The sequence below is a fragment of the Platichthys flesus genome, chromosome 4 (assembly GCF_949316205.1).
Source record: "Platichthys flesus chromosome 4, fPlaFle2.1, whole genome shotgun sequence".
In the NCBI taxonomy this organism is placed as follows: domain Eukaryota; kingdom Metazoa; phylum Chordata; class Actinopteri; order Pleuronectiformes; family Pleuronectidae; genus Platichthys; species Platichthys flesus.
The window spans coordinates 5,843,219-5,866,797 of NC_084948.1; the positions used below are offsets into that span (position 1 = coordinate 5,843,219).

Genomic DNA, 23,579 nt, shown 5'->3' on the forward strand with positions numbered 1-23,579 from the left:
ATAATGGAACACAATGCCATCAAAACATGACCTGCTTAAAAATGATAATTACTGTTTTCATTCCTCCATGATCCTCCCTCAAAAAAAGATGTGGCGAACAATAAAAACAGCTCTCCTCTCGTGGCTCCTCTCTGCTTATCAAGACGGAGTTAACTGCACAACCTGCTCCTCTAGTACCCACTTCAAACCCTCCCCTCTGACTTTAGGGTCCCTCTGACTCCTGTGTAAGACTTCATCACTGTGGTCCACTCGCTCTCTATACATTTAAATTGTCATTAGTTGATTTGATAATAGAAGTATAATATTAAAACCAACCGCAGAGCACACAGAGGAAATCAGAATTATTTTAGATACAGCATCAATGCAAAATATTAAGAAATTAAAGACTGTGGAGGATTAAAAGAAAAATTTATGGAAAATGTTCCCTCACTGGCTCTACTCTTCCATATGTCCTAATAGGTAATCTGAGTAAAAACTGGTCTTACCATCTGGTTGCTCCAATTATTGGCATTCTGGCTACAACAGGGTGTGAAAGGACATAAATATTACACTGGAGACAAGTAATGTCCATCTGTACGGCTGAGTGCTGTATCCTGAAGAGAGGAACCTTCCGCTTTGCTGTTCTACACACAGGTCTGTTTTTAAAAGCAATTCTATATATATATACAGACACATCTCTTCTCATACTTATTGCTGTTACTGGCAACGCCAAAGCTGGTTTGCTGGAAGCATATGCACACACTCCCACACACCGCTCAGATGTGTGTGTAATGCAGAGCATTTAAATCAAACAGCTCAAGTGGCTCAGTCATTCTGCTGGCATGTGAGTCTTGCACACACACACGCACACGCACACGCACACACACACACACACACACACACACACACACACACACACACACACACACACACACACACACACACACACACACACACACAAATACATACAAGCCCCATCTGCAGTAAGGTTTGCACACATGTCGAGGCGTGTGCCAGTCACTTCTGGGCAAGTCTCCAAATAACTGGCACCTGGTTGGCACCAGCACTACTGTAGCAGGTGTGAATGTGAGTGTGAGTGTGTGTGAGTGTGTGTGTGTGTGTGTGTGTGTGTGTGGTGCATATTACGCCACAAGGGAGGCAGAAGGGGGAGTTAAAGCAGCAGGATGGGGGACAGGGGGACTGGATGGGGAAAACATGATGCCCAGTAACTGCCTCATATGGTTTGGACAGCAGTAGAGGAAGAAGAGGAGGAGGAGTGCGGGAATGGGACTGGCATCAGATACCAGGACACAAGGGAAAGAGAGCGAAATGAAGTAATATGAACTAATAGTATCTGATCAAGAGAAAAAACACAGGCAGAATTGGGGGCATTAAGACATGAGGTGATAAAGATAAGAGTCACAACCAATCAAGTTACACCTTTACATACTTTATACTCTTGGGAAATTGAAACATGTGGGAGACAGGCACATGAACAAAGCAATATACACAGAATGAAAATCCACTTCCTGCTCGTCCGAGTGACAATTTCAAAGTTCCCAAACAATGTAAGATATGTGAGAGTAGTTGATTCACAATACATCTGGAAGATGTTTAGAAAAAATGAAGGGGTTGAATGGTTCCGGCTGTTCTCATCCAGATTTCGTAGGAAACAGTACTAAAAGTAATGTGCTAGAATTCGTATGAATTCCACGTAATCGTGAGTCAGGAGGCTGGTTGGTTTGATGCAAAGTAGGAAAACAGACAATGAAGTTGAGATGGACCAACAACCCAGCACTAACCGTAGGTATACATTATATCATTATATCTCTAAAGTGAATATAAGGAGAGTAATGCATTATCATGCACCAGCATAAATATAAACCTTGTATCTTAGAGCTCAAAATTTATTTTTGGTAAACATGAAACCATAATGTTGGTTACAGAGATGCTGGTGCTGGAGGAGGTTCTCACTGTGTTTTACACAAATGTTGTAATAAAGCTATAAGCCAAAGTTCAGTCTTCTTGCACTCGCCTCCTAAGTCCAATGCACATTTCCTGTTATCTCTAAGCTCCACCAGCTCATTGTCTTTTCATCCAATTACAACCTAACAAGCTCGCCTTGAGTCAATCACCTGAAGGCTATCAAAGTTTAGAAAATCAGCCCCCTTCTACTGTCTCATCAGAAGCCAACATGAGATGCCCCATCTTTGTGGGTCCACACTGAGGGGGGGAATTGACTTGTGCATCCATGTACGATTTCCCTCTGGAGTTTAAGTGCCAAAGTCTATTTCTCTGTATACAATAATAACAATAATATTAATAATAATAATATTTCAATCTTTTTCTATAGATTAGATTTTTTGAATTTGAAGTATATTCCTCTGTTCACAATAATGATTTTAATATATTATTCTAATGAAATCATTTTGATTTGTTTCTCTAAGAGAAATAATCCTTGAATTAAACAATTATTTAAATATGTACAGAAATCTACCCCAAGTATCAATATGGAGGAAACCAGTGAAGTGTTTCTGCATTTGTTGTTGTGAGTCGTGGCTCTCACAATAATAAGTCGTTGCACAGAGACACCATTAAGACACAAACTTCACATGTGCCACAGTGACAGGACATGAAAATATGACCTTTGGGTCACTGGGCGGCAAAGGGTGAAATCCACTGAAATCTGAGTCTGTGTAGAGACACACTAGGGTGGAGAAATTTACCCAGCATGTAACATGCAAAGCCCTTGCATAGCTGTGACTTCACCTCGTACAATAAGAACCATCTGCATGAAGAAAGAAAAACAGAGCGAGGGGGAGGTTTGGCAAGCGAGCAAAACATCAAAATAAATCTATAAATCAATGGCACTAAATGAAATCCCATTCTCATCATAAACTCACGCAAAACTCATAAGCACTTCGGCGTAGACTACACAAACATGAGGCCCGGCGCCAAAAAACACAAAGTTGTTCCCCATCGAGTGTTCGAGTCTCAGCAGCCATCCATTACAGAGGAAATTGCAGTGACGACGACTTACGATCGCACGATGTTATGTCGTTGTTCACCCAAGCTGACCTCCCTTCATCGCTGCTTCCTCTCCCCTTCTCTTCTTCTTCACATGGGATTAGACACCACGTTTCCCCTCGCTTTGTCCGACAGATGCAGCAACGGATGCAAAAGTTTTAGTTGTTGCTAGATTGTGGCGTTTGTGATCAACAATGTGCGTGTAGATGTCATTCATATCAGCTTGTATTAGAAGTATGTATTCACTTGGTCTTCTCTGTGTTGAGTCTGCATGAACTCATGTGTGTCACGCTGTGTTTTGTACCGGGCCAGATGTGAGTCTGATTGATATGTTTGGCACCCTCCCTCCCTTTCACACACGCTCACACACTCACACAGTGTTCCTCCCCGATCCAGATGTTCTGTGTTCATCGCAGCGGCTCAGAGACTTTTTGGCAAAACGGGGCCGCAGCTCCTCCCTCACACTTCTACTCAACCAGATGCTCGGAAACACACCTCACACAAGGAGGGGGAGACAGAGGAGGAGCAGAGAAGTGATGATGATGTCTGGCAAACACAGACACACAGACAGAAATACACAAGGTTGTGTCTCCATGACCACAGCTTTAACCATAACTACTACTCACCCATTTATAGGGTAGGTTTAAGGACATTAACCTGAACTTAACCTAACCCCATAATGTGACTGTGTCAACTTTCATAATACCTAGACCACACATAAACACACACACACACCATAATGAGTCATTGGCACCTCGTATTACGGTAAGCCATATATCTGTGATGTTCCTGAGAGACAAGGAGGGGTGTGAGTGTGTGTGTGTGTGTGTGTGTGTGTTGCAGCAAGGGATTGTCCTGGCTTAGTCATCACTGAGCCGACAACTTTCTATGGACACAATGTGCCGCACTCTCTCCCCTCCCTCTCAGTTCAGCTGAATTCCAGTTGTGTCTTATTGGCTGAACAACTGAGAGGCTCATGTCCTTTCAAAGTCCTGAGTAAGACCATGAGATTAATGATATGATTTATGGAGATCAGTTGATTCGGGTCAAATAATGTCTTAGAGGAATCTGATGACCAAACTTTGAAGCAAACACCAATAAATTCTTCTTCATCCATTTGGACATAGACAGATGTTATTGCAGTGAAAGCTCGGATAAACCAGCAAACTGAAGTGAGACTGCTAAATATATCAGAGCATTCAGCAGCTGAAGAACCAGATATTTATTTTCCTCTTGGGAATGAAAGAATAAAAAGCAGAGTGAATACTGGACTTTCAAACATCAGGTGGCCAGAAACACATGAATACTCCTCTGTATCTGCTTGGTGTGTAATTGGTTAATTGTTTGCTTACAAGCTCATCAGAAACTGTTGATGACAAGACACACACACTGACTGAAAAGTGACCCAGTTTCTGGACCCTGCTGACTTTAACCCACACTGGGTGACCCAAATAGTGATGCTGACCCTTGCTATCCTCAAAATTGTGTTTCTCTCTTCCTCTTACACAAAGACTGAGCGACAGTTGGTTTGTGTGTGCATGTGTGCGCACATGTGTGTGTTTGTGAGATTTAAAAAATAAAGGAGTGTGATGCAGCGGACATAAACCAGGGCACTATTGTTTGGACTGAAGGCTGACCCAGGACAGGGTGGCCTTATTCATTGCAGTGGTTTATGAGGCTTTGCAGGAGTATGAATGAGTGTGTGCATGAGTATGAGAGAGGGTCAGACCGGCAGTCAGAGAGAGAGAGGGCGTGCTTGGTGCTTGGTCAGTCTTCCCTCCAGGAAATATGGCTCTATATACAGTACACACATACACACCATCATTTTCAGATACTGTGACACAAATGCACATTTAACCTTTCATCTGTAATATATTAAAGAAACACTTATTTGGGGAGGGAAGTCCTGTTTGCTTTCTTATTGGCAGGTGTTTTGGAGCCATAAACTTGAGACTTAAGTCAAACTTAATCATCCCGTTTCAGGTCCTGGGGATGTTCATGTGAAGATATTAGTGTAAAGCCTTTAGCAGCTCCAGAGGAAGCTGTGTAAAATATGATAAGTCTTCAAGTGATGTCACTTAAGTCAGTGTTGATAGAGGGTGTGGTGATAGAAAGAAGTCACATGACCAAACTTCAACCAAAATACTGCACACACTTTTGTCAGTTAAGTCCGGGTGGAGGGAAGCGCCTCAAGGACATCTCTAATCACCTGTCAAGCCTGCATGTTCCCCGTCAACCCATATGCTGTTGGTCTCAGATTTCCTGATTCATCCTTTCCCATCCCCTCATTCATTAACCTCCCTATCTCATCCATCCCTCTGCTCATCCCTACCCAAATCCACTCATCCTCTTTTCCCTCCCTCATCCCTTCTTACTAAGTTTGGGGCATACCTCTTAAATGTCTAATTCTATAGGTACAGTCTGGGGGGGCTGTAAGAAGCTTGGGTGGAATAATGCCTGAGATGGAATCCCTACACTGTCTCCCTCCGCTCAGTTAGCAGACAAACCTGTCAGACACATCTTCATCAATAATACAATATTAGTACCGATCCCACAGAAGAATTGATATTTTACTTAGACTTAACTTCCTAAATCAATCCAGAGACGCACAGGGAGTTGGGTCCAGACACAAAAGCCAGACAACCAAGTCAGCTGATGAGCAGACATTTTCCACATCAATACAATGGCTGCAAAACAACACAATTAAACAAATATTTTATCACTATATCAATAACTTATTGCAGGAAACATTGCAGCCGCAAATAGAATGACGCTCAGTCGGGGTCACCTCCATCAAGGCCCAAAAGTTCCCTTAGATTTATTCAGACAGCACCAAATTGCACACACTCATAGATGTAAATCCTTTTCATCAAGTGAAATTGTAGAAAAACACCCTATCTAGCAAAATTTCTAGATTCTACTCCTGATGCAGATCTGCACCACAATTTACTGGGTTCTTTCAAGAATCATACAACATCCATACCAAGTTTCGTGGAAAACCATTCTGTTGTTTTTCTGTACTCATTGCTTACAAACATACGAAACCAACCAACCACAAACAAACAAATGGACAGGGGTTAAAACATAACCTCCTTGTCAGAGGTAAAAATAGTCGTACACAGTCTGTACCCATGCTGTCTAATATGCACCCATATGAAACGTAAACGCCCTTGGGTCCAGCAGCTAGAGTGAACAAATATAAAGAAACCCTGAGTCTCTGTAGAAGCAGAACATACAGATCAGGAGAGTGTTGTATACAGAACAGTGTGTAGGAGGCTTGTGATGGAGTGAGGAGGCATAATAGGCCATATTGCATCAGTAATATCTCTTTCTGCCTAGATTAGGTCTGTGAGTGACAGATTACAGACTGATGGATGGTGGCAGGTGAAGCAGAACCATGTGTTTAACTATCAGCCTGGCACCCACTATGGTAATTGTGTATATCTGTCATTCACACACACACACATGCACACACACACACTTCGCAGTGCCAGGGCCACTCCAAAGGAAGGAGTCGGAGGGTTTGTTATCCCTCAGTCATGGAATTCAGGACGGATCCACAATCTATAGTGTTTTTTTATGCAGTGGCCCTCAGACTGCAGTACTGTTCAATATGACTCATAACATCATATCACATAGACTGGCGGGATGTCCTTGAATGATTTTCCATGTTCTATAATATATAATATTTATGGAGTCAGTTCAGTTTACTTGCACTCAGATTCCCCAGGGTTTTTCCTGTAGGGTTAATATCTTTGAATTTAACAACAGAAAAAGCAAAGCTTGTAGAGACACACTCACTTGCCTGACTCTGTTTCCAACAAATTAGTCAGTACCCTGCATAAAGCAGCACTAAAAATCTTCATGTTCATGTGACTCAGCAGGAAAGCTGCAAGGACTCTAACAAATACACAGTGGGCCCATACAATGATAATAAGCATGATCCTCTTTAACATTAATGTCTATTTTCCACTTATTTCTATATTAAAAAACAAAGAGCAATGGGGAAAGAAAATAACAATTGAACCACCTCCTGTAACTGACTTTTCAAGCAGTTCTTTCTCCTGCCATTTACTCTGATGTGCAGATCATATTGGTTATGCGACATTTATTACCACAGCCTATGAACTATGTGGGTTCACATCAGTTTCCGAGGAGCATGAGCTAGATGGATTTAAAGAGTGTGTGTTCATGTGTGTCACAGTGTTCACATGTTTATCTCGTTAAAACCTCTGACCTTCTCTCAGCTCAAAAAGTATAACCATATAAACCTTTGAGATTTCTGCAAAGGTGTAAGCATCAGAATGAATCATCTGCAAAATACAATCTTTCAGGCTGGTTTCTGGGAAGAGTGAAGCATCACAGAAAGCTGCCGTAATATAATTAGAGTCAATGTGTGTTTGTGTGTGTGTGTGTGTGTGTGTGTGTGTGTGTGTGTGTGTGTGTGTGTGTGAGAAGGTGTGTAAGCTAGGGGTCAACATCTTACATACTGTGTATGAGTAGCCCTCTGTGACTCTGTCAATGCACTTTTAATCTATTGCATTATCATAAGGACAGGTGAAGGCAGCATGAGAGAGATGTTGTCATCATGGACGGATGAAGAGGTGACTCAGTCTGCTTGTTCAGGATCTGCTCTGTCACTGACTCTTACCTGCAGCAGACAGTTTGGATTTGAGACAAAGTGACGGCGTTACACATCTATAAACCAGTTCAAGACTTGTTAATACCACTCGAAATAAACTTTAAGTACTTCCAGGCACTGACTTTAACCACCATAAGTACTCGTCATTCTCAAGCCACTATTCATTAAACTTGCATTTACCCAAGTTCATAAACTTGCTAACAGGCTGGCTAGAACCTGAGTAGGTTGTGTAACAGGTATATAATGTATGTTGATATAAATTTGGATAAAAATGAATCAACTAGTCAGGCAGCGGGTTAGAACTAAATTATTAGAAGTTAAAATGGTCGTGCAAAAATATCTAAATCAGTTTTTATGAAGCCGATTAAGCCATAAGGACTTTTTTTTAGCTAATGACATCCCCTTTGACTCCGTCACTTACAGTCTGATAAGTTTCACGACTGACACAGAACTAGCCAGTACATCAAAGTGGATCACAAAGAGACGTTTTCAGTGGCTTGTGAAATGTGCCACAATGTATTAGCTGTTGACAGTCACAAGCTCTGCACTTTATCTCTGAGGAAACACACTGACAGCTGCAGGAGTACAGGAGCTGTGGCAGTTCACAGATACTTTCCCCAGCTCAAGCACCAAAACAGGAGCACAAGGAGGCCATTGCCCATTTGATGTGAGGGACTTTGTACGTTGCATGTGCGTTTGATCGCGGGCGACGGGTCAGGTCGGGTCATATGTTAATGTCTCTAGATGTGACTTGGAGATAATTACGGTTTGGATCTCGAACAGAGCTTTGCACGATGAGGGCTTGCAAACATGGACCCTTGCAGGACTCTGCTGTAGGCACCATCATTTAATTCTGCATGTTATGGGAAAGATGCAGAACATAAAATCTTTAAATTCAGGTAAAAATAAAAACAACACAATCACTTCGGGTTACTGAAGGCTTGAGTCGCCCAAATCAATGTTTTTTCTGTTTGGCAAGTCAGTCTGAACTTTTCAAACATGAATTTGTGACACTTTCATATGTGGTTTAAATCTGATGCAAGTGACCTTAACATCAGTCTACAGCAACGTTAGAGTAACAATTCTTGTAGTAGGGAGACAGCAGACACTGACAGAGGCTGCTAGTGGCAGGACAGAGGAGATCCCGTTTAACAACCAATCAGTTAAAAAACATCATGAAAGAAATGGATCAACCGGGCCACAGAATAATGTGGCTGCAATGTCAGAGGACAATTCAGAATCTGAATTGAGCACCGAGACTTGCCATGTTGAACGTAGTGTTTGACCGGAAGAGAAGCAGAAGTAGTCAGACAAGTAGATAATTTGTAAACAAGCCAAATACTTAGATTCTTCAAACTTACATTTAGTTTTTTAGAGTTAAATAAATTCTACTTTCTTTTCCCAGACAAGTCCATTCTGAAGCAAGTTTAAAATATATTGGTCATAACAAATAATGAGGGTTGTGACGAGAAACTTTGAGAGATGTGCTTGGAATAGCACCAAATGTCATCACTATGAAGATGAAGGGATCCAGGAAGCAGCACTGGTTTCCAGAGCCAGTCCGGTCATGGTTTGACTGCAGCTTAATGAGATTCACTGGCACTTATTCACATTATCAGTGTCCAACATGCAAGCAGACATGAGCGAACAGGCAAATGGGACCATACACAAGATGCCATTCATACTGTGAACACTACAAATGACTGTGAGATCTGCTCAAGTCAATATATGTCCTTATCTCCACTGAGAAGAAAATAATAAAATCAATTTCTCAGCTATAATAAAACATAGGTCAGGTGGCTGAATGAGATCAGGCTACCAAAACATGTGTGCAAACAATGCACTGTCAACTAAACAATAGAAAACACACACAGCTCCCACACTTTTTATCCTCTTCTTCCAGGCTTATCAGGGTCCTGTGACACCGGCCCTTCTGCAATGGTTTCAGTTCCCACCCACACAAGTTAAGCCTGAAGAAGATTGTCTGCAGAGTTTGTGTGACTCTGTGTGTGCGTGTATTTGGGTGTGTATGTCTGCAGTGACTTCCTTATTTTTGTAAGCAAACGTGTAAGCATCCTAAATCATGATGCATGCGTGTATTTGTGCAAATTATGTGCACATTGTGTGTATGTGTGTGTGTGTGCGTGCATGGGTACGTGTTTATGTGATGCGTGCATGTCTGTGAATGGGATCCAAGACACAAAAGAGAGGCAGATTAACATAACAATATCCAAATCCCCCTGTGCCCTTGGAACAGCAGGCGATGAGGGTACAGACCACACTCGCTGTGTGAGTTAGCAATCTTGTGTTTGCCTCCATCATCAGAGCATGGACGCCCATGCATGACAGAGTGTGCCTGTAACTGTGACAGGAAAAGAGTGTGTGTGTGTGTGTTTGTGTGTGTGTGTGAATGTGTGTGTGTGTGTGTGTGTGTGTGTGTGTGTGTGTGTGTGTGTGTGTGCAGTGCAGCCAGGCATGAAGTGGAGCAGTATTGTCAATATGCTCCTGTATCATATTGTCATTCTGTGTCCCCACTTTGTATTCCCTCCTATCAGTCCAGACCAGAGCCACAGGCCAGCTCATCATCTGTGCTACATTACTGTGGAGTTCTCTTTCCCCATCTTTCATATCAAGAGCATGATCTTTCATTTCAAGAGCATTATTTCTTCATTTCACGTTCAGATTTTGTATCGCTTCCTCTCCAAACCCCGCCCTCTCTCCTCAATACTGTAGATCCCTCCGTGCGTGCACATTTTCTCTGCTCCTCTTAGAAATGCTTTTACTGCACAGTTGAGCCACTTCTCCGGTTTGAGTCCTTCTCCTCACGCTCAGGCTGCTTCTGTGTGCTTACAAAACTTCTGCAAAGAGGGTTCAACAGAACTTGAGAGGGCCAAAGTTTTGATGGGAGCATTACAAAATGTGAACATGAAACTGAGAAATAAGGCTCAGATCGTCATGTTTCTTTGTGCATGACGATCACAAAGAAACTCTATGCATTACTGGTGTGAAAGCAAGGTATGCTCCATTTCTAATATTTCTTTTGACCAGCATTGCTTTAAAACACAATCACATCAATAAGGCATAATTACACATGAACAGAACAGAATAAGCTTTACATGACTTTGTAACGCTGGAATTCCTTAATGTGTTGACCACCCCACCCATGAGATTCAATTGAGCAGATTTTACATCAGACCCTAGTCACCAAGAAGAAGAGAGGCAGGTGTGGCTCTGCAGCCAGTATTCAGAAACTCGGATCCCTCACAGTGAAAAGGAATCAGGATTAAACCTTGGATCTGCTTTTTGAGAAGTTGCATTGTTGAAACATTCACGTTTTTCCCATCCACCGTTTCTCAATCTCATGTCTCCATCCTCTTTCAAACTCTCTTCTGTCAACTTTTTTTCTTCACCCACACACACACACTCTTTTCTCATTTCATCCTTTGCCAACTGAATTTTCAATTTCACATTCCTCCTCTTGTCTCCTCCCTCCTGTTGAGCCTCATCGCACCATTCTTAATTTGTCCTCATTTCGCCTATTACAAGTACTCAGTATTCTCGCTCATAACCTTGCTCTGTTTCTATTTTCCAAAACACTTGAGAGCTGTACTTCTCAGTTATCTAATCATGACGGCAGAGAGAGCGAGAGGGAGAAAGTAAAAAAAAGAGAGGAAGTGTTGGAAACTCGTGAGGGAATTTAAGCGAAGCCGTCCCTCCCTTCAGCCTGACAACGCTTGAAAACACACTGTTAAAAAAGGGTGTATGGCAGGTGTTCACACACACACACACACACACACACACATACACAAGCAGTGTCATATTGATACGTGCTCACAAAAACATGTGCAGAAACTAACGCTTTGCAGGAATCAATTTAGCAGGTTTAATCTCTTCCATATGGGCGTCGGGGCTAATGCATCTGCTAAGGCTATTAGGCGCTATGAGCCCTGTGGATACAGGCTAGACGAGACCTATTATCACTTTGGCAGCGCCTGAAAATATCACTGTAGCCAATAACCCAACAGCAGCAACAACAATAACAAACCGCTGTTCTCACTATCACAAAGACGTCAGGTCTCCTGGGGACCTCTCTCATGCTCGCAGATTCCTGCCTCGTTGATACACGGTCAACTTGACGGAAAGAAAAAGAGGTGAGGCTAACAAAAAAAGAATAGCCCATGTTGCTGACCGCCATGGTAACAGTCGACCCAGTTTGTCACTTAAACACATCCATGTGCACGACCTCAAATACCAGAAGACACCGTGAATAGGTGTATAAGCAGAAATACCCTCTAGGTGAATACACTTTTGTATGTAGGATGTCATCTGCCAGTTCCTGAACAAGCACACACGCAAAGTTCACACCTGTTTGACTCACCTAAGCTCAATGGCCTCCTCCATCTCGCCACAAGCACTCATCTCACGCTGGAACGACAGCAGACGAGAGGAGATGACAAAAAGCTGAGAGCAAGAACTCCCCCAGACCAGACGCCACAGCAGTAGCAGCAGAACGAGAAAGAGATGCGAGGGGGAGATGAGAGGAGCGAGGAAGCGTGTGATGATATTGCATTTGAGAATGAGGGACAGAGAGGAGAGGGAACACAGAGCGCGCTCAAGAGAGAGAGGGAGAGGCAGAGGGAGAGGGTGGGAGAGAGAGAGAGAGAGAGAGAGAGAGAGAGAGAGAGAGAGAGAGAGAGAGAGAGAGAGAGAGAGAGAGAACCACACCTCTTCTTAAAGGATTAACTTGGAAGATGGAGCCTGGACACATTTGCAAATACACACTCAGGCAAAGAGTGATGCACCTAAACACAATCAAACTGCCCACAACCCAGTCTGGATGAGCGTCTGCTGTACACATACACACACACACAAATACTGTACACACACCCACATACACTCACAGCTGCGCTAAAAATAAAGCCAAATCAATGTTTGATGCTCCAAATCCTGGGAGTGGGGGAAGGAGAGAGTGGGAGGATAGAAAGAGAGAGAGAGTAACGGAGAGACAGGAGGGGTGATAAGCGAGTCATGGCGGGCGGTGACACAGTTTTCTTCACTCTCCATCTGCTATGGGCGAACTGGTCAACAGTGCACTGGGGGAGAGGGCAAGAACTGGGGCTGGGGGCTAGGGACGGGCGCTCGTGCTGGAACTGGGGAACGGGGCCAGTGCTGGAGGACGTGTTTAAGGACGGGACCTCATCCTGGCAGTGTGTTTTCACAGCTGGACACGAGGGAGAGTGCAGCTCCACAGTGCTGGATGCTGAAGGGCAGGCTACAGAAGGCAGCTTTCTCCCAAAAGATGAATTAATAATGATCTGCTTCTCTTGATGAAACCCACAGACCATCACGAGCACCTGGTCAGATGCGAACGCCATGTTTTTGGTTCCAGATTTTCTAGCCGGGGGAACATTTGCTCGCGTAGCTGGATAAACTTATATCATCGAAACACTTCAGGGATTTCATTCTCTGAACTCTGATATGGGTTGTAGAGGTGTTCCAGTAAATGTGGTTTCAAAGTTTGATCACAGGGCTCGGCACTTGTCTGTGGGACACGCTCTGATTTACATACTGTTTAGGTCAACTTTTAAACTGTGTATCAGATGTGATGCAGTCGATGCCCTTGCATTGCACTGTACTTTATCAAAAATCATTGCATTGCCACTTACTATGCAAATTTGAAATCTAGGAAATTCTCGTGCCCAAAATATTTTCATAGTAAAGCGAGAGCGGCAGGTTAGCTAGATCAGCACAATCTGGCACAACAAATACACATATCCACTCCCTTCTGTTACAGTTCTTGTGATTGCCAGACACAAAGGATATTAAATAATAATAATCTTTAGTACAAAAATTCCTCTTCATCACACGATAAACCTCTGTGTGGAGTTTTGGCTTCAGTTAATCCTCCAGTCTCTTGGATCTCTATCTCAAACACCCAGAATGAAAAGGCTTGTTGGCAGTGGGTTTAGATACAACACAGCAGACTGGAAACTACACCATTGCATCTTTGCACCAGTGAATTTGGGGTTATCTAATCACAGGGGTTAAAGTAGAGGTATAAATGCCCTTGAAACACAGTGATAGCAGGGAGGGTAGTTAGGAAAACAGACACATATTACATGTGCTGCCTTCAGACATGAATTGATCGTCAGATGTTTTCCATAGGGGCTGTATGTCGGAACACAAATGTCCAACATAGTTGAATGACCCATTTAAAAAACAGCAGGAAAATGCAAAACGGATATTTAACAAAAAGATTGTGAGTATCTCAGGATGTAGAAGATACTGAATAAGACCAACAAGATTGAAGAGCTTTTGGTGATAAGAGCTGACGCTGGTGTCGACGTGCTGTAAACAAAAACATGTAATTTCCCTATTTGAATTGATATGCCATGTCCTGCCTCCAGCACACTCTAACCCAGACGCCTGGGCTCGTCAGATTGCTCCTGACATTCTCATTTTGTTTTGAACGCCTCTGACTCAGACAATCTACTGCTGCAGTGTTTCTGTGTGTGAAAAGCAACCTCCTGAGAAAGTCCAGAGCCAATTGTCAGCACATTTTCTGTTCCTCTAAAAACAGCGATGGTGCAAAAACCCAATTGCTTTAACTCGAATAAAGACATGAACAGTCACAATTTATTTGCCACCTATAACTGCATGTATAATGACTTGGGGGACACTCTAGCAGTATGTGGCTGATCTTCACTGTGTATTCTTCCTGTTTAACAGCAATGCAGTTCACTTACAACACCAATAAAATCTAACGGATTCTGGTCACACAGGATGCGTTTTGAGATACCTCCCGATGTCAGGCCGAAGGTGAAACTCAGTTGGATGTAGTCTGTGTTTCAGGGGGGTTACAACTGAGGCTGAGCCTGTGCTGCAGCTCAGTGTCATGTTGTGTGTTTAATGCTATCTCACACATTCCTCGCCCTTCCACGATGCAAGTTCATCCCCATAAGCTGTTTACCGCTCCAACCCAGAGCCAGAGATCAACAATGGATGAGAGTCAGAGGGATCAAAAACGTCCTTGTTGTGCTCTGGCTTTGTTCACGTGTCTGTTACAGACACAGCATTCTGGGTATTTCAACAGCAGCTTCCTCTGTGCTTGTTGTCAGTCGCCTCTTGTTGGCAGAGGTGACATTAAACGCTGACTGGCATCCTGATTCTGATGCACTCCATATGTCCCTGTGTGACTTCACAGAACTGCAATAATTACAAAATGGAATATGAATAAGCACCCACCACAATCAAATGGTTATATAACACTACACAGATAAGAACTGTGCACCAGAAACAAACTGATCTCATCCACAGTGAATGACTCAAATCACTTTCTAGTCCTAGCATGTGGTCCCAATAATACAAACCTTGGGGAAAGATAGAAAGCTGCAAGGACAAATGTCCTCCCGCTTTAGTGTTAGATCGTCTCCTGATAGTGTTGCTGCAAACACACCTCTAGTCCCGTTTGCTGTGACACCATTTGAAGATCATTTAATCCACTGAAATCCTCACTGCTGACAGATATCACCTCATGATAGGATCCTGTCAAACTCTCTCGGTTTGGAGCTTTTCAATTGTTAGAAAGGTGCCCAGCAACTGTGACATTTACAAATACAGATAACCCCCCCCCTCCACACAAATATCATTGTGGTCCCAATGCTACCAGACAATTGGTCTGTGAAACTGACAACTGATGACGGACAATATGTGTGTTTCATTTAATCTATTAGTCTGGGTCTGCAAGAAGATACACTTTTTGCGACATGGCCAAAGCTGTATTACAGTACGGTTGATGCAAATGTTTAAATTCGGCTTTTAGTAAAAGGTAAGAACCATGAGCTTTCATCATTTCTACTTGCACCTCTTTATTAACACGTCCTCCTCCACTTTTCCTCTACACTCCTCCAGGAGAGAGAGAATAATAGGGTGAGAAAAAAAAGATCTAAAAATAAGATGTAGCCACAGAGGAAGACAAAAGGAGCCACAGTTTTTCACTAATCAGAGGCGGGTGCAGTGTATAATATCTGCCAAGTAGCTGTACTGTACTGCAGAATGTGTGTGTGTGTGTGTGTGTGTGTGTGTAGGCATCTGCTTGTGCATGTGTTTTCATCTGCCTGACTGCATATATCTGTGTACATGGGCAGACGCTAACATAAGCCATTTAAAGCTGCTGCGTAGTTTTGAAACATGATGATCTCACCGGCCAGGTTGTGGTAGAAAACTTCCTGAAAGAAATAAGCCCTGCGGCACGTGTTTCATGTGAGCTTTCCCACCAGTTAGAGCACACACACAGAAACACAATCATCTTGTCAGTGTGTTCGTAATTGTCTACATGTGCATGTAAGATGTTTGTGTCTGGGAACATGTTAAGTCTGAGACGCTGTGGTTTTACTGCCACCATGCCTCAGTGAATCCACGCCAGCTTGTTATTTTAATCGAAACTCTGTAACACACACACACACACACACACACACACACACACCCACACGCACACGCACACTCACACCCACACACCCACACACCCACAAACATTACAAATACTCAGTAATCTAGGTTTATGTGAAAATAAGCAATCTTCCGAATGTGCCAGCAGGCCCTCAAGCGCAGACATGCATATAGTAACAAGCAATAACCTACTTCCTGTATCCTCGCGGAAACTGTAATGATGCTAAAATGAATGAAGTGTGGTTACTGAGCAAGTCAGTCCTTCAGCACCAGGTTGTTAAAGTTTAATTCCCTGAAAGCAACTGCTGTTTGTTTTTGTCATATTTCTTCTTATCTATATACTAATCAGGCAAGAAATGTGAACTCATGAAGTCAATACAAACTGAATACAGTAAAATCAAGTTTATAGCGGAGAAGTGTAAAGTTTTACAGCATTAAATGAGTGTCCTGTTACTAAGAGTAAGAGGACCAGTAAAGGCAGGGCTGATGAAGGCTGCAAGCTTTCAAACAAGCATCAGAGGCTAGACTCTTTCCTGAAATTACCCAGAGGGGGTGTGTACGAAAACACAAATGTCTCAGTCAGTTGTTTCAGACATTTTCCCTGAATCTTTCCTGCCAGCTTCCAGGTAAAATATCAAGTGTGTTGAGGCCCTGTGAAACATTCTGCAGACACAAACTGGAAGAATATGTGTATGTATGCTGGACGCTTTATAGAAGATGCAGATGAATATGTCAACTTGAAAAGACTGTGAGATTAGATAGCTTTTCATTTGCAAAGTGGAATTTATATGTCATGTCCTGCCTCCAGCTCTACTCAGACACTGCACAGCAGTGTGTTTGTGTGAGTGTCAGTCTATTAGAACAGCCACCTCTTAAATCTACATTAAGTTATTTCTAAGCTGCTATGAGGCAGAACAATAAGCTTTAAATAACATAAAGATTTATTACCACTTCATTAAATCCATCATAATATAATAATATTGATTAGCGAAGCTTTAACATAATGTAACATGAGCTAATGTGGCATTAGAACACAAGAAGCAACAATAAGGGTCTATGAGAATGAAGGGCAGGGGGCCAAGCTTTACGTGAGTTTACTCTGCATGCTTCGTTAGGAGATGTAAGCAGCTCCAGATCATCGTCACGTTATCACGACGCCTCTTCGACTTCTGCTAAAACAAACTCCAGTGATCCAATCAGTGGCTGATAAGAAAGCCTGATGCGTTTTGATCAGCCAGTCACCTCTATAACAAGCACCCAGCAAAACACCCTCTTTTTATCCAGTCAGCGTCCGTAAGACTGCACACAGGCAGATACGCTGACCAATCGTGAGGCAGGGCAGCCAAATCCTCAGGCCTCATCCTGACAGGCTGCTCATTGATTTCTGCCTCTGGTCAATACAACTCGTTTTTTCTTCTTCCTCTCCCTCCTGTCATCCCTTTCTCCTCTCTGTGACTCTCCATCATCATACGTCTCCATTATCCCCAACTTATCTTTCTCCACACGAACACAAAGCCTGTGGTTACAGACAAAGCCTCATTGACCAACTGTAAGATGATGGAGGAGTGTGGGACTGTCCCCTCAAGTGGCTTTGGACACACACACGCACACAGACTGAGAGTGTGTGTGTACATGTATGAATGAGTCAGACGTGCTGGGCCAAAGAGATGACAGCAGCTAATTTTTTTTTTAAAGGCCTTGCATCCTCTCTCCCTCTTCCCATCAACTTGGCATCCAAACTCCGTCATACCACAGTACACACGCACACATGCCAGGGCAATGTGAAGACCTCACTGCTGCATGGCAACCAGATTCCATGGCAACCAACGGTATGGGGCCAAGAGAGAGATAGACAGAGGGAGAGGAGGGGAAGGAAAAGGATAACTCTGGAAAAGAACAAAAATAGAAAGAGTGCAAGAAAGAACGAAAGACAGAAAGAAGAAGGCAGAGGAAGTAGGGAACACTCATACGCGCCGGCGTGCGCGCGCGCACACACACACACACACACACACACACACACACACACACACACACACACACACACACACACACACACACACACACACACACACACACACACACACACACACACACACACACACACACACACACACACACACACACACACACACACACACACACACACACACACACACACACACACACACACACACACACGTACACACACCCCCTTCACATGGGGGTGAAGAGACAGAGACAGTGACAACATTGTGGGTGAAAGTAGACCTCCCTCTGGGCCGATTATACTGAGGTCTTCCGGTTGAGGGCCAGGAAAACAAGATAGAGGAAAAGAAACAAACAGGGAAGGAGCTACATAGACAGAAAATTCCCTAAATATTTTTGGAGAGGTTTTAGATTATAGCCGGCTAACAGCAATGTAAATATGTATGGACAATTCTTGTGGGATAGTCAGAAGCAATCAATAATTTATTCATAACAATACATTTTATTATTATTATCATTATTATCACATTTAAAGTTTTGTGAACAATTGAACATTTATTATTACAGTCCACATTGCCAACACTTACACTGTAAAAAAGGGAAAGGTCAGAAGAAAACTGACATATATAAGTTTTAAGTAAATAACATGATGCCTAGTTTTATTTAATTTTTGTAAGGAAATTGTAATAAATGAATGAATCAAAGTTGTTGGTCTCTCATTCCTGTGGGTCTTCCTGTATAGTATTTTACTGATGCTCCATATATGCTGGAAATACGGGATTACTGCTTTTACATGTATAAAGGGAACACACTGATAGGAGGTGTTGGAGGAGAGGAGAGGAGAGGAGAGGAGAGGAGAGGAGAGGAGAGGAGGCAAGACAAAGTGCCTTGTTGACTGTGTAACAGCGCCCCTAATGGATAGAGGGAGCACATCACACTGACAGCAGCCTGTGCTCATGCTGTGTATTTTTGTGTGCGAGTCATTATCCAGGTCACTTTGTGGCCTGTGACCTCTGACCTCATGTCAAATCTGTCCAGAAAGGCACAGTTTTTTCACTTCCTTTTGCTGACCCATGTCTGCATGCACTGAATGCAAATCCCACTGTATGAATATAAACGTCATGTAAAATAATGTTGCATTGTTTTAGCAGATTTCAAGTGTTGACAGGCAACACAATGCATTCATGCATAATGCATGTTTATGCTAGTAAAGCAACTAAATACAAGGCAAGAGCTTCAAAATCGATGAGGCTTTTAAAGCTTTTAACATCTACTCCATCAATCAGTCTGACTGCTTGTCTGTCTCTCTCTGCATTCCTGGACAGGAAACATTTGGAAGCTGTCTTAATGTTAAAACAATAGCCTCCATACATGGATTATAAAATTAATGTATATATTTATTTTTTACCTTTATTTAAGCAGTAAAAGTCCTGATGAGAATAAAAATCTCCTTTACAAGGGCCAAAGCAGGCAGTAACACAAAGTAAAAGTTAAACATGTAAAAACAGGAATAATGGCGCAAAACTGAACAAACATCCGAGAACAACAGTCAGAATCATTCACATCCCAGAGACTATATTTCCTAGTCTTTTAAATTGGATTTAAAAAATCGAATTTTGTAACTTTTTGTCACATATTCCAGTCTGATGGGGCTAGATACCTAAAGTCCTCATCCCAACTCTGTATACACCCTCGGTACAGATGTAAAAGTCTGTTTTACAGTCCATCACAAGGAATTACAGTACAGCTGTTTTCTGTCCCAGATATGAATCAATATTTTACTATTCTTATCTTGAACATGACCACCTCCTACACACAGCAGACGGTCTAATGCTGGCTCTGTAAGTACTACGCATCTGTTATCTGTCAGTCTGTTTGTCCATCTGTATGTCAATCCATCTCTTTGCATTTGTGACATCCACCGTCTGTCTCCCTGCCCTGAAGTCTGTCCTCGGAGGGGGACTCTTGCAGCGTTTTCTGGGCCACAAGAAAGAGGCCCTGTCCTCCTCTATTTGCCCACATCAGCAATCCTCCTTACGGCAACACCTGGTGACACAGAAACTCGCTAAACAAAATAACAATACCTCTGAGGCACAATTGTTTTCATGTACTGAGCGGCAGAGGGCCATGAGGAAGCAAAAAGAAAAAGAGAGCAATGGCCGACTTTTCAGTGGTTTGGGAGATTTTGTGGCTGCGAGGCGAGACTGAATGACCTTCATGGGATGGTCGTGCCTTATCGACCGGCACTAAAAGCCCAAATTGGTCACGCAGAAAAACACACACATGGGAAGTAGCAGACATGCACCGTGGTGACGCTGCGTGTATTGGAATCTCTGTTAGCTGAATTCTGAAGTGAATATTGCATAATAACCCATGTGTGGATATTCAGGACCTTTTCGAACAATATGTTTCCTCACTCTCTATGATCAGGATACATCTCACAGCAGAGGAACTTAATGTCTAGATTATCTCCAATAAATATGAATGAGGTGACTTCACTGAGTTATTTTAGGAAAATGTACCAAATAGGACTTTAACACAAACCACTGCAGCGGTGTTGTGATGATCTTTTCTAAATGAATAACATTGAACAAATTTAAAAGTGCACAAGATGGCTATTCATCTTCATGATTGGACATGCCCTCGTTGCCCCTGTGTTATTCTACAAATGCAGTGTATGGTGTGTGAAAGAAGAAAAGAGAAAAGAAGAAAAGACGGACTCAGTAAATATTTAGAGGAAAGGAAAGGAGGGCAGTCATGGAAACAAATAGGGAGCAGAGAATGAAGAAAGACTACAAAGATGGAAGGAAACTAGAAGGAATTAGACACATACAGACTGGAAGAGAACAGAGAATGAAGGGAAGGAGCACACAACTAGGAGGAAGTAGAATGGGTGAACAAAGGAAAGAAAGAAGGGAGAAGGAAAGGAGACATCCCCAGGTCATATCGCATTTGAGCTTGGTTAAAACATCCAACAGTGAGTTCCAGAAAACACGGCCATGTTAGACTTCTCAGAACATCAGTGTGTCTCCAAGAGAGAGGAAGTGGAGTGGGATTGTGAAGAAACAGAGTAAACACAGCAGAGGCGAAGACCCGCAACCTGATCCGAGGCCAGAGAAGGAAACCGGGTAAATAAACCACAAGTGGACACGATGTTTAAAGGACTGTTGCTAGAAAACAGACGCTCAGCTTAAGTCACTGTGACACGCAGACGAGAAGAGAGGACATACAACATCATGAGTCGGTTCACTTCAACCATATCGGCCTCTGTGACCCACACACACTCTCTCCCCCCCGTTCTCTTTCAGCACCGCACCAATACAAACATCCATCAAAAGCGAAGGCAAGACACCTCAATAGGCATCATGCCACTAGAAAAGCGTGGCGAGACAAAAGAGAGGGATTCTTTTAGAAACCAAGAAGTGTGTGTATGTTTGCATGCATGTTTGTGTGTGTGCGTGTGCAGTTCCCCCCCCCCCCCCCCCCCCCAGTCACTACAGATTACAGACACACACCACAGATGGCCAGCGGATCTCGTCTTTTCACCACCACCACCGCCGCAGAGAATAATGGCCAGTGGTGGTGGCCCCTCCTTGCCCCCCCCCCAACCTATTGCCTTTCTCTTTTGTCAGCACGTGTGTCCGTCAAATGGAAGCGTGTGACTGGGACAATGGCGGCCAGACAAAGAGCCCGCCTACCCCCTACCAGGATGCTGAATAGTGGGGCACGTGGGCCTTATCATCCAGGGAACAATAGCACGGGAGGGAGACAGGGTGTGGCACCCCCAGCACCCACTGCAACAGGGGATGGTGAGGTGCATTATGGGTGGCCCTGGGTTGAGTTGAACTTGAAATATTTATTTATTTTATTGGAGGGGATATAACAACAAAAATGTCATATTCAGCAGCAGTGTTTCCTTTGAGGTGAGTACATCTGGTGAGAAACATCATTTACTTTTTAATTCATCAAATTATTAGTCACTTTTTCACTTCCTCTCCAGATGCAAATACTTGCCTTTTTATCTTTCAGCCCATCGGCTACACATTTGTATATGTAACACGAGCACTGACTGTTAATCAAAGTGTTCCATATGTCTGCAGACAGACTACCTCCCTTCCAGACAGCTACAGGATTTCATTAATATTTGATTTGATGATGAACTTGAACGGACATAAAACCTGCTTCAAGTCACAAATCCATCATAATTAAATCCATGGTTTTGTTGTTATGTGTCTCAGTGCAGTTAGAGTGAAGATTTTAACCTCGACCTATTGGAATTTGATAGTCACTTCTTGAACAGCCACTAGGAGTCGCTTTGTGCACCTTCTGCTCTTATTCTGCATTGTGTTGTGATGTTTGGCTGCTTCCATACTACTCATAACATCCTGTCTATAAGAACACACCTGAAATATCTTTCACAGGAATTGTTTTGAATAGCTCGTTTCCTGTAGGCTAAGCAGTGAGTCATTGTAAAGTGCAGAAGATAACTGCACAACCGCTGTTAGCAAAGATAACAGGGTCAGTGACACTTGTAATTGATTATTGTGTACTGGTAGACTGTAGTCATGTAAAAGGACCTGACGAATCAGCGAAGGCTACGCTGTGAGTGAGAAGATCCAATCAGCAAGCGGTTGATAGTGTATGTCATCGTCTCCAAACATCTCTTTCTGCCGGTCCAGACTAAAACACAGGGCCGGAGTTTTCAAGCGAGTCCTACAGCATTTCCAAACTTCTCTGTTTTCCGAGTAGTGTGGACTTTCATAGGAAAATAAACACATGGACAATGAAGGGGAGCACTGAAATGGAAACCCAGGGGAAACAACAAGGTTTGCTACAGGAAACTAGGGCAGGAATCTATTTAGAAACTTATTTTGGGGGAGGTTTATAAAAATAATACAAAAGAATTACCCTTATTGGAAAATATAAAATAAAGAAAATTGCCCAGCTACAGGGATTAAGCTACATGCACAGACTTAAATATGGACTTGCTTTTCATACAAGGACAATCTCGAATCTTGCCTCAAGTTTTGGCGAGTTGATTTTCAAACAGCAACAGGATAAATATTAAACTAATCACTTCCAGAGAATAGGTCATCACTGACGCACAGTATTCTGAATTTGCAGTTTTAAGGGCAAGACAAACAATTAGCATTGCTCTGGCATTTCATTTCAAACCACAGTGTTTGTCATTTGATGGCCACAACTAAACCCTCAGCTGAGACAAGTCCACTGCGGAGGGCGATACCTAGCTGGTGGATTTACTCCAGCCTCAGGCCTCTACTTGCCAGAGTCTTTACACACCATCTCTCCTGGGACATCTTTGATGTAACTAACTGGATACCTTCCTGAACAGGGCAAGATTATGAGCGTTGGTGAGTATGTGCCCTCAAGAGCATGCATGCTTGTTTGTAAATGCAGGACGAGGTTTTTCTTTTTTGTCTGAGGAGGTCAGGGTGCGAGTGTAAGGGGAGGAGAGTAGAAAGTTTAGAACAGCTGGGCTGAAGCTTCAGGGGCACAA

The 23,579-nt window shown here is 43.0% G+C and overlaps 1 protein-coding gene across 2 annotated transcripts in view; it reads right to left on the minus strand.

Moving 5' to 3' along the window:
* Positions 1–23,579, minus strand: part of numbl (NUMB like endocytic adaptor protein) — a 57,548-nt gene that overhangs the window by 17,669 nt on the left and 16,300 nt on the right. The window lies entirely within an intron of this gene.